Genomic DNA, 13214 nt, shown 5'->3' with positions numbered 1-13214 from the left:
GGGAAAGTTTCAAGTCTGGTCTCATTCAGGACAGCACTGGATGGGTTCTGTCACTGCTTATACTGCAGGACAAAGCCTTGCTCTGTCTACTACTCCAGGAAGAGAGAAAGTGGATTTTTACTCCTTCCTCCACTGTGGATGCCCTGCAGTACATGGACAATGCAGAGAGCTTGTCTTAACACACACCCCAGAAGTGCTCTGCCCCAAACCCAGAGCATTGGCCAGCCCATGGAAGCTCCCTGTTCCTTGGGCCATCCCATAGCAGCTAGGAATTCTCACCAGGCTCATCCCCCATCAGGCACCACAAGCAGCCAAGTGAGCATGGCCTCCTCCTCCTCCTTCAGCCTGTTGAGCAACCACCAGTGGGTGGACACACACCCAGGCTAAACACAGCTCCAGCACAGCCGCCCCCACCCGCCGTGGCTTAGACCCAGGTCACCAAACACATTCTTGCTTTGGGTGCGCTGGTTCTCGTGCTCCTCCCCGGGAGAAGCCTGTCTTGCTCAACCCCCCTCAACTCTGGTTTCCCCAGCGCTGAACCCGGAACCAGATTTCACTCCATACAAAACGTGCCAGCCCTTCTTGCCACACAGCTCTGTCCCAGGGCCTGGCAGGATGCGATGCTGCCAGCGAGAGCTGGTCCATACCCCACCACTCCATCCCTGTGAGTAGGGCTGCAGGCCGGGCCAGGACTAATGGGGAGGGGGGAAAGGTCGCTGTTGCAATTGCCGTTGTCCCTAATCCCTGGTTTTGGCCAGATCAGCCTGTGAGATGCTTGACACCTGAAGGATGGTGAGTTTAAGGCTTCCAAGGCCTCCTCAGCACAGCTTTTACCTCCACATGACACATCAGAGCTTTTGCAATCCAGGTTAGCTCCAACCTGCCCTATTTCAACTTCAAAGCACTTCACAAACATTAACCAATTAATCCTCTCACTGCCCTCCGAAGGAGGTGAGCATCTTTATTTTTATCTGTTTCCCCATCAATGAGAAGGAGAGAGTTAAGTGCCTCTCCCAAGGCTGTCTGCACTTGACTCCCAGCCCCAGGCTGGGGCCATCAGAGGAAGGGAGAGGTGAGCCTGAGACACAGGAAATGCTGCAGGAATCACAGCACCTAAACCAAGCAACTTTGTTTTTCTCCATGCCCCCTATAACTCGGCTTTCTGAGCCTTTTCTGTTCATCATCAGTCAATGACCTGGAAGGAAAATGATCTGAGATAAGCGAGACAGAGGAGGCCACTGACACAGCAACCAGGACCAGCTGGAAAGCCAGGGGCACACACACACACACAGTAAGTGTTTTTAATAAGCCAGGAAAAGTCCTACAACTTGCAATAAAAAACAGAGCTCAGCATGGATAGTTCCAGAGTAAGGGGACAAACTTTGATGTGACCACAGGTAGACAGACAGCCAGAACATGGCATGAGCTACTGGCAGTGCTTAGCTTCTGCTAAAAACTGGGGCGGAACATCCCAGCTCATCCTGCACTTTAAATCATACTTATTTCCTCCAGCTCAGGCAAAGCTTGGTTTAGGGAACCCTACAAACCTCTGAGGCATTGGTACCAAGAGGGAGCTGGAAAGGGAGCTGGCCTTCAACTGGGAAACTGCAGGAAGTCAGCAGGTGTCACACCAGCATGGTGGCAGCTCGCTCAGGGTGGGACGTGTCACCAGGAGTGATGCTCCCCCTTGTTGGGGAAGATGAAAGTTTGGTAAGAAAGTTTCACAGGTATGTAGGCTTGGCAGAAAGATCTCTGAATGTAGAAACTGGGGATGAGACAGAAATGAAAGCAAGTTTTGATATAGAGTAAAAGATGTTTCGCTGAAACACTGATCGCTGAGTAACTGAGAAGGCAAAGGTTGGAGATGAGTTGGAAGGAGATTTTTAGGAATAGGACAAAGGTATGTGACTACAAACAAAGACATGTTTTTCACCAAGTAAATAAGTCTCAAGAAGAGCATAAGTAAATAGAAAACATGTCTTTACCAAAAAGAGAGATATGGCAGGCAAACAAGAAATGTTGATGTAGCAAGAAGAAGAAAGGTCTGAGAATTTTCCACTGTAAGCTTAAATTGTAACTTACTTACTCTTGTGATTGGATAATAATGACTATAATATGGTGATGGTAGTAGTTATGATAGGCTATAGGCAAATGTAAAGGTATTGTGTATGGTGCTTATTGGTTGTTATGTATTAAGATACTCTGCAAAGAAAAGTATATAATGCTTTGTAACTTGAACAGAAAGTGGCATCAGGTATGCCTACAGCTGGAGCTGGCAGCTGTAGGGCTGGCTCTGGATACCCACTCCCTGAAATGCTGTAACTTCGCCTATGCAATAAACAGCTTTCAAGAGAGCCCCCTGAAGTCCAGACATCCTTCGTGAAACTTTCTCCTATACCCCCTCAGCCATCCTCTACATCAATCAGGATTCACTCGAACACTGCCAGCAAAGAGCACAGCTCCCACATTCACCAGGTCCATTGTGTACCTCTGAGGTGTAACCAGCAAAAAAAAAGTGGTTTAGCACCTGAAACGCCTATTTATTTGTTGAAGACGTGAGCCCATGAGCAGTCCTCCCTCCCCCATCATCCAGGAACGCTCAGGAGAGGGGAAGGAAGCCCCTGATCCCAACAGCCCTGAGACAGGAGGCTGTGCAGAGGGAGAGTGGGGTGCACAGGGGTTGCACACCAGAGCCCACCATCAGTGATGGCTGCATTTATTACAGCCTTTTCAGGAATGCCACCGCTGGCTGGGGAGAAGGGACTGCCTGAGCCGCAGGAGTGACGCCATGGGACGGGCCAGGCAGGGCTGGGATGTTGCTCCCAGCTCCCTTTCACTTCAGCAGCAATTTCTGTCCCCAGGGTTCCTCAGAGCGTGTGAGTGAAAGTTTCTCTGCTTTTGCAACACCGCTGACCCAGGGTGGGACTCCTGCTCCTCCGCTGCCCCGTGGCAGGGAAAACCCACAATTGCAGGGAAGCACTGGTTCGTTTTTCTCATCATTTCCAATGGCTGTGGCTCAGCACTAGCTGCTGGCAATTACTCATTACCACTCACCCCGAGGTTCCAAACTGCTCACTAAACCCTGTGAAGATGTAGGACTCCCAAAGCCTTTTGGATGGAAAGGGGCAACCTTTAAACAAAGCTCTGCAATGCCAGATCAATACTGGAAAGAGCTGAAATCAGTCCATCATCTCGCTTAAGTGGCAGGAGAATTTCAGGCAGATGAAATGCAATTCTCTAACTGCAGTTATTAGAGGCAGCGGGGGTAGAAGCCTTGCTGGATCTGGAATAGAAGTACCATCCCGAGGGAAGGCTTTTCTTAGCATCAAGAATCACTATATGTACTGTTTTAAACAGGTATTCAGAACATGCCTTGAATTTATTGCTAAGCACAGACCTCAAGTCACAGTAGCACCTTAAAAAGGGAGATTTGCCCACCTCCGCAGGGGGTGTCACAGCTGCACCTCCAGCACGGGCTGCAAACGGGCCCCAGGGACGGGAAGCAGAGCTGTGGCTGCCCCAGGTGAGCCCCAAAGAGCAGGGGCAGCGCGGGGCTGGCTCACAGCAGACAGTGCCACCTGCTGTCACCTGGTCCCCGTCCCATCCCTCCCACCGGGGTCCCCAAACCAACTCCCAGTTCATCAATTACAGCCCCCGTGCAAGCCAGACCCCGAAAAGCAGCCACTTTTCCACGTAATATTTTTGCCCACTCATCAGGCCATTCCCCCTCTCCATGTGGTTGGGTGGGATAGAGACGGAGCTGCTGGATGACCCACTGTTCATCCGTGATCTTCAGCATATCATGGGATTTAACACCACATGCCAATATTGTTCACCAAAGAAAGAAAGCAAAGGCAGACACCAGCACTGGGATATGGCAAGAAACAACTTCTGAGTGTGCTTTGTCTTCCTCCTCAACTGAAAACGCTGTTTTTGTGTATCTTTCTTGAGCATTGACATCATCTCTTCCACTCCTGAACCTCTCACCACCTTTTTGGGGCATGGAGAAGAGCCCAAGCTGCTTAGAAACACCCTGGAACTGGGCAGGGACACCACCCCACCCTATTCAAACACCATGATTAGATGTGCATTTGTATACTGCAATCGCATGACACACCCACAAACCCAAAATACCTTAAATAACAGTTATGGGGTTTACCTTGACCCCACAGTGATGCAACAACCTCACAAAACTCCTCTGAACTCCTCCAGGCAACCTTTGGAGCTTGGCTCAGACCAGAAACAAAATATGAAGCAAAACCACCAAACTCAGCAGGACTTTAGGCCCTCAGGGACTCAGCAGACCCTTAACATTTACCACAAAAAGGTTCTTAACAGATAGGTGGATTCTTTATCAGGTTCTCAAACTTATAAGCCTTTAAATTGCTCTTCCTTTTGTTAAAAGTCATTGGAAGGTAGAATCCCCCAACCCAGGAAATCTACTTGCCAAGCCCTTTTCAAGCCTAAATTTGCTTTTCCATTAACTGGCCACCAATATCTTGACCTACAGTACATTAACCTTTGTCATGGAAAGAGAAGTGAAAGTCCCAAGGATTCACTAGGACAAATACTTAAACCAGTTTACAAAACAAAGTTCGAGTTAGAGAAAAAATCCCCACAAACAGGAGGGAATGGAACTCACTGCCTAAAAAATCCCTTCTCAAAAATCTTTCCTTAAAGGGAATACAACAAACCCAAATAAGAACAAAGTGACCTGTTCCTCAAGAGCCCACTCTGGCTCTCCTGGTGGGGGAGTTGTTGGTGAGCACAGAAACCCCTGCAGGTACCAGCACAGCAGGGCTACCCAAAAACCTGGCACACGACAAACTCCTGCCTGCCCAGGAGCAGACAGCTCTGACATGAAAGCTTGTGCCCCTGAGCCATCTGAGAAAGGGCCACCCTGGACAGGGACCACCTAGAAAAAAAATAAACTTTGTTGACATCCCCCCCACTCACACAGTTTTGAAACCCAATAAACTACCATAGATCACACATTATTTCAAATAAAGCCCTACAAAAGCAGGGCAATCCGTGAGAGTATACTTAGTCCCCTACTACCCCAAGTCTCATTATTACCTGAAAATCAACTTAATTTAAGAACTCACACTCAGCCTGCAGACCGCTCAAAACCAATTACACCAGGATCCCTTTCTTCCTGGCACAGCACCCAAAAAATCCTTCCCAGAGCAATCCCACTGCTATCTACCTCTCCCTAAGTGTGGAGGGGGCACATATTTATGATATCAGGAGGAGTCACATGCCTTAGGTCAGCTGAGCTCGTTTCCCAGTCTCCTTGTTTTCAATTTCCCTCCTTCAGTCAGAGTGCTAAAGTGGCACAGGAGAACCAAATTTAATTAACAGGATTAATAGCAATTAAGCTCCTATTGGAGTCAGGGTTGTGCTCTTTAGTCCTGGAAAGAAACTACATGTCACTACAACAAGATAAGCAGCAGGTGATGCCAGAGGCTTTTTATTTCCAAAGAGAAAAATTGGTTTCCTTCCTGAAAGCCCTCCCCTCCTCCTCTGACCAGAATTTGGCCCAGATGGAGCCAATTCCCTTCTAGCCTGCTCCTGCTCAGTGCCACTCTTTGCACCTGGAAGAGCTCAACTTCCCCTGAACACCAGTTATGGGGTTTGAATGAACCACCCCAAAGTCAGTCTCTTTTTCCATGCCTGTATAAAAAAAACCAACCCAGTTTCCCAGCATGTGTGGGAAAGAGTAGAGCACTTGGATGTGATGCTGAAGTTCCCTTTAGTTTGCCTTCTCTGTAGGATTTGCTCCTGACAGCCTGACCCTGCTGTGCAAGGAGGTTGTGCCAAGAGGATCAGTCCCAGTTACCGGCACACTGGGATATTCCCACTCCCTGGCAGAGCCCTGACCCTTCCCACAGCAGGGACCATCCTTGAAGGCAGGAAGGCACTATCACTCTGGCAATTTATCCTCCGGTCTCACTCTGTTATCACAGCACCTCACAGAAGTTATTTTAGCTACCGAGCAGCTTTCTGTCTTCCTGTGTAGATCCTTAGTGTTCTTCCTAATTGAGGGCTTTTAACATTAACAGCCTTTAGCAGCTTCCGGAGGTGGGGGGAGCACTGAATCTTTTATTCAAATTTCTTCTCTAAGAAGTGGAAACGTGACCCACATCCTAAGCACATGTCCCTCGAGTGACAAGCCTCCCCCACTGTGCCAGAGGCTCCTTTCAGCCACTGGTCCCATGACTTGCTGAATTCACCAGTCCATACATAATCCCCAAGTAGGAACTAGGGACCTCTGTCTGAATATTTCCTACAGAACCAGGCAAGGGGCTCTACACGGCTCAGTGGGAGCTGGAGCTTCCCAATTCCAATGCTGGCCCATCAGTGCCCTCTCCCTGCTGTGCCACCTGTGAGTGAAGTACTGGACAAATGGGATGGGTTCACCAGGGGCTCCTGTCCGTGGAGGGGCCAAGCAGCAGCAGCTGGGGGCTGTGGGCTCTTCCCAAGAGGAGGATGCTGCGTGCAGCAGCCACCAAGCAAAATGGAAAATGGGATAGGAAGGGATCGTGGGACACACTGAGGTTGGTGCCTGCAATTCCTCTCCAGCCAGGGTGGGGTCTGCGTGGCAGAAAGCTGCCTGAGCCCTCAGAAGAGAGCTAGGATTTACTTTTGTCAGAGCCTTGAGTGTTTTGAAGTCCGGAGAGTGGCAAGAAGCAACAAGCTCCACCAGTGCCCCCGGGAAATTGCAACAGAGTCACCAGTCAAAAGCATTCAAAGATCACAAACCAGACCCAGATGATCATGAATCACAGCTTAGAAACCACAAATGGTTCTTAAGCCTCTCCAAAATAGTGTCACTTACCAGGCTCGTTTGGAGTGGCTCCCATTTTCCAGCCGCCTTCTGAACCCAAGAGAGAGAATGGGCTAAAGCAGGAGCAGAGCTCCTCATGTACTCCCAGCTCCTGGGAACTGGGGTGATAACAGGGAGATGCTGTGACACCTGGCACGAGGTTACCCTCGCCGGTGGTGCTGGGGCTGTGGGAAGGGCTCTCTGGGAGACCCTGGTGTCGGTGAGGCCGAGCCCGGCTGTGAAGGAGAGCAGGGGGTCTCTCACCTGGTTCCTGGCTCCCTCCAGGGCCCTGACTGGGGGGCAGGGGGGCCCAGCCCCACACTCACCATTGGAAATCTGAGGGATGTCAGGCAACAATTTTGTTTGAAAGTGCTTCCCATGCTTTTCATCAGGGAAAACAAAGAGGTGATGTTAAGTGCATTAATGTGGTAAAACACCACAGGCTCCTTGGGTCCACGTGTGTGGGCAACCCTGAAGCTCCAGACAGAGCAAGACCTACATCCCAATAATGCACAGGCAGTAAAGCTCTTATGTGTCATCAATGTTTTAATGCCCCATTTAAATATTGATATAATGGAACAGCATAAAAGCAATATCCCTGAAAGCACAGGGTCATTTAGTCCATTGCCCTGTTCTCAGGAAGAGCCCAGAGACCTCCTCCAAGTGTTTTACTTCCTCAGTCCAGTGCTGATTTTCTCAGTCTCATAACATTAGTTCTAGTAATAATAATACATCATCATAATGCAAAGCTGGCCATCGTGATAATTATTTATGACTTACGCTTCTGGCCATAACTGAATGTTTCTGTAGAGGTTTTAATTATCATTTATGCATCTTTGTTCCACATCCATAAGGCTCCCAGGGCTCTGTATGGCTGAAAGCTGAATTTATAGGATCCTGGGAATGGCAGAGCCCGGATCCAGTGACAAAGGCTGCTCCTAATCACCGAAATGCCAGATCCAGTGAAAGGACATGAATGTCAGCAGGGCACAAAAGGCAAAAATGAGACCCAGCAGGTGGAACTGCAGTTCCTGGAGTAAAAGGCACTTGTGTCAGCTGCATTTGTGCCTGATCGATGTCGGCACCTTGATGGAGATGACCAGGGACAGGTCTCTGGGTCTGAGGCCCCAGCTGGTCAAGAGGCTGACACGGCAAGGGTGACAGCACACAGAGAGGTATTTGGGCTCAGGGACAAGGGCACTTGTGCCTCCTCCCTCCCATGCTCCACAGGGAGCTGCACTCAGGGCTGTCCAGCCCCTTGCCAGGAGTGTCTGATCACCCTCCATGTAATCCTGGAGGATCCTTAGGGAGAGCAGGACCTGGCCACCAGCAGCCCTGCAGTTCATCCTGAGCAGAGGAACAGCAAAGCACAAAGCTCAGGGATGCCTCAGCTAAACAGGCAGATGCAGCAGCATCAACTGCCTCCAGCACACCCCTCACCATCTGCTCCTGGCAAACCCCTCAGCACTGGAAGAGAGATGCCCCAAGTGCAGGCACTGCGAGGCTGCCTTGAGCTTGGAAGCAGGCTGGATTCCTTCTTCCAAAATACACAGAGGGAAAAATACAAGATGCAACATCCCCGAGTATTTCCTACAGAAACTGCAGCATAACATGAGAACCTCGGCTGTTTTTAAACTGGAAAACCAAGTTTCTTGGTAAGTGGGGCTTGAAACTGTGAGCCAGGGGCTTCCAGAAGCTCAGAAAAGGGGGAGGAATGAAGAAAAGAGGATCTTGGCAGGGATGAATAAGGATAAGAAGGAAAAGCATACTGCAGGCAGCAGCCATGGGCTTTGGCAGCCAATTCCTCATGTAGAAGGAGAAAACCCAATTTAAAAGCTGCTTGGGGAAAGGGAGGTTCAGCACGGGATTTTTTCATCTCTGTTCCCAGAGCAAAAGGACTGCTTCTCATATCCCTGATGGGCTGAAGACAGTGTCTTCACTGCAAAGCACCTCGCTTTCACAGCCAGGCTGGAAATGTACAAGGCATCAAAAATAATGTCCCATTTATTAGGGAAGCAATTCAAGTGCAAAACTCACCGAGGGATGTAGGGAGCTGACTACATGCAGAAATCAAAGGGAACCCTTGATGGAAAAGAAATGTTTAGCCACTATGTTCAAAGGCTCCCTAAATCAAAGACAAACTCCTTCTTTAATCAAGGCCATTGACCGAGGCTGAAAGCACAGAGAACTGCCAACAATTCCCGCAGTGTCGCTTTTCATGGCAGGGCTGCAGGTGCTGATGCTCTTATACCCAGCATCCTCCCCTCAACATCCTCCATCTGTGTCCTGGGAGCAGCTCTTGGCACTCAAAACACAGCAGTTTTGTGGGGACAATAAACCTCAGCCATCAGCCATCCAAATATCCCAGTGCCCCTGTTTTAGCCGCAGGAAAACTTCAGCCTCTGTCTCTGAGCCTGAGGAGTCATTAGGAGAAGGAGCAAGTGTTAATTGGGCTGTATCTAATCTCAGCCCGACCCAGGGGTCAATAGCTGTTAGCTAAAGTTTATCAGCAATGTTTGGCCATCATTTATCAGCTTTGGGGAGATTGTACTCGGACAGGTGTACAACATGCTGACGCACAGATGGGGTCAGGAAGTGTTGATTTTCCCAAGCGAGGAGCGGATACCAGCGATTAACAAGCACACTTTTGTTGAGGCTAAAGCAACCAGCAGTAGCACAAGATGCTGGTTGGGAAAGAGCTGGCCAAGAATGAAGTGCACACTTATGAATGGACTTCTGAAATAATGTGGATCTCACAGCACCTTGTAATAGCACGGCTCTAAGGAAAAACCATCTCTGGAAACAAGCTCGGTGTTTCCCATCTCTGCTGAGCATTATGCTCAGAATCAGAGTCCAGCAATGTTATCCCTAGCTCCAGCTCATGTCTGCTACTTGTTTTCTCTTTCCTCCCAAAATCTCTTTTCTGTCAGTCTGTGAAAAAGCCCACTGGTCATTTTAAAATCTTCCTATAGATCACAAGAAGAAGAAATGTTATCAGAAATTAAAGCCTTATTTCATTATTTCCATTCATTTTCTCTTCGTATCCTCACCTTTCTAATTATTTTTAATAGGCATTTTTTTCCTATGGAGCTAAGCAGGCCAAGAGCTCTCTACTGGAAAAACCTCATCTCCTTTATTTGTCCAAAATCACACAGTGAGACGGACCAAAGAGTTTCAGCATCCTCTAGCCATATATTTCGTTGAAATCAGAAGTATAATACTCTTTTTCCTATTTCTGGGCCGGTTCTGGGAGCAAATCATGTATCAATAGCCATTAGTGCTGCCAGCGGAACTCACAGGAGCAGCTAGAAATGCCAAATATTTCTGGGGTTGTGATGAAAGTCATTTGCAGTATATTTGGTTTTGTTGATCAACTGGCTTACAAAGGGATGGAAAATATTACAAAAGCTTGACAAAAACTTTGACAAATTGTTTTCAAGAAATTAGGGAAAAAAGTGAAAATATCCTGCATTTCAGACCTCTACTAAAAAAATCTCCTAGTCCTGGAGACATTGGGTTAGCCAAGGACCACGGAGGGGCTGTTGCTTCTCTGCTGGTTTCTGACAGTTTCTGTGGAAAATATCAGTTTGTTCAGCCACGTTATGAACCTCTGCAAGGATAAAGACTCCACAGTCTTTTTTGGTTCAGCAAGAGTGTCTGTCCACCCTCATGGTGAATGTTTTTTTCCTACTATCCCATTGAGATAACCCTTCCTGCAGCTTGTCTCTGCCATCTGCCATTCTTTTGATGTTTAGATCCAGGAGGGCTCTGGCTCTGCCTTCTCGCCATGCCCTGCCAATCCTTCACCTCCTCACGCCAGCTCTGCAGCCAGGACAATGCACCCAGAGCTCACCTGGACTTCAGCCAACTTTCTAAAGAGCCGGTTCTCAGATATCATCACTTGAAACTCACCTGAGGGAAAAGGCAACGGTCAGAGAATCGCAGAACGATTTGAGTTGGAAGGGGCCCTAAAGACCATCCAGTCCACCCCCCTGCCATGGGCAGGGACACCTTCCACTAGACCAGGCTACTCCAAACCCTGTCCAACCTGGCCATGAACACTTCCATGGATGGGACAGCCACAGTTTCCCTTCTCAATGGACAAGAACTGCAGGCAGAAAGGATCTTTCAGCCAAATAGGACCAGGCACTAGAGATCCAGGATCCCTATCAAGAGTGGCTCATTTAAGTTACCTCACACACTCTTCAGAGCAAGATCCAGCCCTGGGCAAGGGACATGTGGTCCTTGGGAGCAGGGACAGAGCTGCCTGAGCCGAGCAGAAGGACAGATTAGACCAGATTATCCCCCCTGAGTCTGTGACCCTGAAAGGATGGGGACCATATGCTTCCCATCTTGTTAAGCTCTGTGAAAGAGGGAGTGGGCACAGGGTGCTGCTTCGAGTTGGAGAAAGGGGGAGTGATTTTCTGGAGGAGATTGAAATCTATGTTTGCCCAATTATCAGCCGCAGCGCTTAATCACTCTGCCCTGGATCTCTCCGGCTGCCGCAGGGGCAGTCGGATGTGGAGGCGGGAGGCAGATAGGATTTAATAAAGAAGCAATTTTATGAAGGAATACTTTGCTTTTGGCATTTTCTGTAGGAGTGGGAAAAATGATCTTTTTTTCTCCGGTAATGCCAGGGAAAGTAAGAAAAGCAGAGCTCCGTGTTTCAGTTCCTGGAGGATCCACTCCATGTGCTCTCACTGCCTCTACATCCCATGGAGATCCTGCAAGAGAGCCAAGGAGAGGGGCACAAGAGATCAGGCGAGCAAGGGAGGAAAGTCTTTGCCAGCAGCTGGCACCCCTTGCACTGACCCAGGGTCCCACCTGCAAAGGGAAGAGCCCCGAGGTCACCAGAGCTGACCACAGTCCAGAGGGGTTCCCAGCAGGCATGTACCGCCAGTAAGCCATAGGTGGGAAAGGTTTCCACGCACTGAGCCCGTGGGGTTTGGTGTCACTGCAGCAGTGGGAGAGCAGAGGCAAACAGGCCAGGAGCTGGGCTGGGAACTTCCACGCCAGGCTGGGAATTCCACCCCAGCCAATGTCAGCCAGTAATCCTTACAAACACACAGCCTGTCCCCAGCACATTCATCCTCCTCAGGAAGCATTTGATTGGCATCCAGGCACAGTCTCTTCTGAACAACCCAACAAGCTATGATTTATGTGATGTCTTTGTCTTTAGACACTGCTGTCAGCAATACCCATTCTCAGGCAAAGCTGCCGATGCCTGCAGATTTCCAAAGGTCTCTCTCATGGACACTCTGCCCTTGCTGAAGGATAACAAACAGAAGCTTTAGTAAAAGTAGAAATGATGATTTGCTAATGTTATCCTTTAGCTATGCCCAGCCCCCTCCCCAGAAACCAGAGGTCCCAAGTCCAAGATTTCCAGAACAGAAGAGAAAACAAATTGATATGCTGTCCTGGGCTCCAGAGATTCTCTTGCAGCTGGAGAAAATATGTGATGCTTTCTCAGCAGCTACTCACAGGATCCCTTTTCCTAAACTGTCAGAATGTTCAATATCTTCCAGGCACCCAGAGCAACAGAATAGCTTTCTCAGCGTTAATGGGAAAGAATCCAAGACAAAAATCACTACCAACCAAATTACCGTTTTGGAGTTTTTTCCTGCAGGAAAAATCAGCGTTTGAGCAGTATTCCCTGGACAGAGGAGCAGCTGATCACTGCACACCACCCTCACCTTGCTGATGCAAAAGGACTTGGTCTGTCTCATGTACCTTTCAAAACCACCTTGGATACCATGGGCAAGGTCTTGGCTACACCTGCAAGATCCAGGCCTGGCAGGTAACAGAGCTTTAGACATTTTTAGCTTTTTAATCCAACACAAGCAGCATTTTGGACCCAAGAGAGCTTTGAGCATCTTGGGAACTGTTTTTTGTGACACCTCTAGGTTTCACATTTGCATCAGCCTTTCTCCAAATTTCACTCATCCCACCCATTGCAGGGCAGGAGCAAAGTTCCCACCTGCCTTGCTGAGATCCTGAGCCCTGAGGAGCCTCTGGTGCCTGCCCTTCATGAATCCCAAGGAAGAGCCCCACAGCCTCCACCAAGGGACCAAGGCTCAGGGATGCCACCAGCACAGGGTCATGGTGCAGGTCTTGGCCATACAGTCATTCCTTGGTGAAAGGGGTTGGGACTGCACAAGGAGCTCTGCTGCTGCTCCAGCCCGTTCTCTCTCTGGTTCAAGGGAAGGCTGGAAAATGTGAACCACCCCAAATGGGCTTGTTGGGAAACGCCATTATTTGGAAGAGGCTTAAGAACCATTTGTGGCTTCTAAGTTGTGACTCATGATCATCTGGGTCTGGTTTGTAATCTTTGAATGCTTTTGACTGGTGACCCTGTTGCAGTTTCCTGGGGGCACTGGTGCCTTTCTTT

The sequence above is a fragment of the Corvus hawaiiensis genome, chromosome 15 (genome assembly GCF_020740725.1).
Source record: "Corvus hawaiiensis isolate bCorHaw1 chromosome 15, bCorHaw1.pri.cur, whole genome shotgun sequence".
Classification (NCBI taxonomy): Eukaryota; Metazoa; Chordata; class Aves; order Passeriformes; family Corvidae; genus Corvus; species Corvus hawaiiensis.
Note: the sequence above shows the minus strand (reverse complement) of the source record.